Source organism: Durio zibethinus, chromosome 7 (genome assembly GCF_047325235.1).
Source record: "Durio zibethinus cultivar Kanyao isolate XHJ-2024 chromosome 7, ASM4732523v1, whole genome shotgun sequence".
Taxonomy (NCBI): domain Eukaryota; kingdom Viridiplantae; phylum Streptophyta; class Magnoliopsida; order Malvales; family Malvaceae; genus Durio; species Durio zibethinus.
Window position 1 is genome coordinate 20,831,298 of NC_143168.1, and position 4,412 is coordinate 20,835,709.

Consider the following 4,412-nt stretch of genomic DNA (forward strand, 5'->3'; position numbering starts at 1 on the left):
CTTTGGGTAAATAAAATTCAACTTAACTAAATTTTATTGCAGAATTAATATACTAATTGCAAATAATCACACCTTACCAGATATATCAAATTAAGAAGTATATATATATGCACAAACCATAAGAAATTACTAATTACGAACATAAGACATTAATTATATCTTACAGGGAAGCCAAAAACTTATTTAGGTTACGGTACTTGATAGATCACTTGGCTTCACTTCACAGCACCCTGCCTCCAGTCTGCAAATTAAGCAAAAGAAACATTGCACTCACTGATGTACATAAGAAAGAACTGAAAATATAGCTTGTAGCACTGCAAGTAGGAGCAAGACAAGTGCAGTGAGAAAGGAAATGGGCGAATAGGGCGAGTTGAAATAATCTTTCTTCAATGATGCCTTCCATTTGTTCCACATCTTGTGGCAATATTGCTTGTTCACGTTAATTACCAATTATGTTCTCATAGTAGAAGTCATTTGACGAGTAAAGTCGAGAATTTTGTTAAACGTTTGGGGCAACTGCTTCATCAAATTATCAATAATTCCATGTTTGCGGTCTATTTGTATGTCCTTGCCTCAGTTGATGAGCTTATCCATGAACTCCACGTAATCAAAAGCGTACGTAAGTTGGTTCCGAACTTGGGACGAATGGTTTATAGGCCAAGACACGCTCTGTATTATCGTCAAGGTTGGAATCTTCAGTTTCGCATCTTTTGTAAAGTCTACATCGAACAAGCTTTTAACTTGCTCCTTCTCCCCGTTCTTAATATTCCCCTCCTTACCTATCTTTACGAAGTTGATTCCTGCCTCTTCCAGCTGTGTTGCACAGCGTATGAATTTCCATGAGCCTTTTTCCTCCAGCTCTGTTGCACTCCACAGCGTTTGAGTCACGCGAATATTAATCCCTTTGCTTTTGCTTTTGCTTCTGCTTCTGCTGCTTTAATGAAAGTCTTGAGCTGTTCTTTTGCGTTTGAATAAGTATTGCTTCTGCTTCTGCTTTTGCTTTTAATTTTGGATAACCCAAGAATGTCAAGAGAAACTCATTTGGCAAAGGAGAACGGAGTAGGAAAAGAATCCTAATTTTTTGGAAGAGGATTAAAGGAGTTTTTTTTTTTTCCTTTCAATTGTGAATTTTTGGAAGATTTTTTATTTTGTTGATATGACTTGTCATTTATTTATGATGATGTGGATTACATTTGTACAAAGAATTTTTTTTGAGAATTAAATTTAAAATTACTCTAGTTTGGGAAATAAGATTAAAGAGCACCTGCACATATATAGGAAAAAACTGTTCAAACTTTCCTAAGCTATTTTTTTTTTTTATGAAATTGTAAGTATAAAAAAGTTATAATTATAAATAGTCTATGAAATTGATACTAAAATAATATAGTGACTAAGTCTTCAACAACTTTCAAATGTGCTTTGTCCAAAATTATTTGATAACACCCAAATATCTTTTGCCACTTTAATAAAAATCTTTCAACATTGAGAGATGTGTACAATTGGAAGAAAATTCGCCAATATAACTTGAATTGTCCAAAAACATAAATAATTTGGTTAAAGTCAATACTAACAATTTCAAGGGAAAAACCTATGAAAACGATTGATAGCAATAAGATTTGGGTTGAAAGATAAAAGGGAGTTACATATTCATCAATCCCTTGAGAAGATATCAGAGTGATCATGGCGACAGAAAGCGCTGTAATTAAAACATGTCATTTTTGGCACACAAGTTAAACAACAGAAAGCGCTGTAATTAAAACATGTCATTTTTGGCACACAAGTTAAACAAATTCTATTGTTAGAAAACCCAGAGAATAAGCATTAATCCATCGAAGCAATTACACAATTAATTAAAACACGTACAAACAGCTATCTAATTAATACACGTACATGGCTGTTGGCAGCACTCAAGTATTTATTTTATTATATGTAATAGCTCATTAACATGAGCTTTTTGTAGTTCCCCTGCCTCCCATCAACCATGGGAACTTAAGAAAACTTAGACTTACTGATGAACATAAGAAAGAACCGAAAATAAAGTTTGTATCGCGGTAAATAGGAGTAAGACAACCGCAGCAAGGAAGGAAATGAGCGACCAGGGCGAGTTAAAATAATCTCTCTTCAATGTTGCCTTCCATTTGTTCCATTTTCCCTGGCAATGCTAGTTCACCTTACCAAATATCTCCGCATAGTAGAAGTCATCGGACGAGTAAATGTTTTTGCGAAGTTTGTTAAACATTTGGGCAACTGCTTCATCATCTCCTAACCAATTATCAATAACTCCACAGTTACAGAGTAATTGCACATCCTTGCCTGTGTTGATGAGGTTATCCATGAACGTCACATAATCACAAACGTAAGTTGGTTCCGAACTTAGGATGGATTGTTCGTAGGCCATTAAATTTCGCAAGATACGCTCCGTATAATCGTCGACGTGGAAGGTTGGAATCTTCAGAACTTTTGTATCATCTGTAAATTCTATATCGAACAAGCTCTCTACCCCTGATTTATTCTTCTCATCCTGCACCTTCTCACCAAAGAACTCGATTCCTGCCTCTTCCAGCTCTGTTGCACAGCGTATGAATTTCCATGGGCGTTGGGATTTTGGTTCTTTTGCTTCTGCTTCTGCTTTTTGTTTAAAATCCCTGTGTAGTTCTCTTCCTGTAAGTGAAGGAAGGCAACTATCATGTACTAAGCCCAGAAGATGCTTGATATCTTTCGTGGCAGTAGGACAGTACTTTTCAGACCACGTCGCTGGTCCTTGCGCCCCTTTAGTGAATAAAGAAAGAGCCAAACGGGCGAACTCATCAAGAGCATCTTCACCCTTTGACGTTATTATGCGATATAGATCGAAAAGCACAAAGAAAGGAAGCTGATTTTCGAACAGTAACAAATCATACCGAATGTCAGTTTGAATCCCTCCCAGATGGCAAAAATCCTCTTCTGGGCACTCCCCCAGTATTAGCTGAACAATAAAGCATCCATCACGGACCAGCATTTTTAGACCATCAACAGAGCCAAAGCGAAAACGGTCATCTTGATAGCATTTGCTAACTCGTTCTGCTATTGATTCCATGGCCTCTACAAATTCGCTGGGATCAAGCTTGGTTTTCTCAATAATCCTACTGAAGCAATTCTCTTTGACAACTTCCATTGCCTGCGTGTGTTTCCTATCAGTAAAACCTGTATAGGGACCAATTGAAATCACATTTGGTTCATAGGCTTCTGCATTTACTCCACGTAGTCGATATGGCACTCTTCTAATACTCCAACTATTTGTGTTTATCATTTTAGGATCAAATTTAAATTTGTTCACCTGTTAAAAAGGCGGCACATGCAGTGATTTTTAATCAGCAATCATTTTATAAAATGCTTTTTTCAAGATTTGAAATTGTTAAAATAAATGCATTAAAATTTAAGCAAACAACAGTTTTTTTTTTCTTGAAAATAAATTACACAAGGAAGCTTCTATTCTTTATTATTATTTATACCCTAATTTTTTTATTAAAAAAATATTCTTATATATAATTACTTAACCTTTGACAAAGTACTTTTCAATCTTACACCCATATTTCAATTTTAGGGTTTTCATAACATCACTTACTTTGTTTTTAAAATTGAAATATATTTATCGATTTACATAAAATAAAATTTATTTCAAAACTCACTCTTTTAAAATTATAAAAAAATATAAATTATAAATTACAAAAAATATAATAAAAAATCTTGTGTATCGTGGGTTAAAAAACTAGTATAGTTATATACCGTACAAAACCAATAAGAACCCAGCATCAGCCACAATCTCTTATAACAACCCAGAGACAATAGACCCAGTAGACATGGTCGAAATGACGAATAGGCAAGAAAGAATACAAGAAACCGCAATTAAGCAACGCGGACGCAATACCAAACAGGAATCAACAATAACTGATCGGAAACAGGAAACAAGAAACATAGACACACACAATCGAAAAAAAAAACACAATTAGATCTTGATCTCCTACGTAAAAAAAGAAAAAATAAAAAAAGGCTTACATCAAATTGAAAACGGCAAAGCTAACCACGAAATTCATATATATACGGCAACGCTTTTCAATTACCTCTTCAAAAAATTTAAAATTCCTATTCGCCTTAGGCTCGTTGGCCCTCGGGTTGATTGTAATGTTGACGTGACCATCTGTAGCCATTACCTGCACAAAAACATGAGATATACACTACATTATTATGAATTAATTGACGAGAAAGATAATCGTACCTCTTGAAGAATGAGTTGTAATTTTACTAAGAAAAGAGTGAATGATAATTTATTTAAGATTTACCAGCCAAAGTGGAAGGCAGAGTCGTGCCTGCGCTTGTGAAATTTGGTGGTGATAAAAGAGTGATGTATCTGATCACCTATAAATATTGGAGTG

General features: G+C 34.8%; 1 pseudogene; it reads right to left on the minus strand.

Annotated features, from left to right (window-relative positions):
• Window positions 1-1,806: 1,806 nt before the first annotated feature.
• LOC149518110 (UPF0481 protein At3g47200-like) lies at window positions 1,807-3,302 on the minus strand (annotated as a pseudogene).
• Between the last annotated feature and the right edge of the window lie 1,110 nt (window positions 3,303-4,412).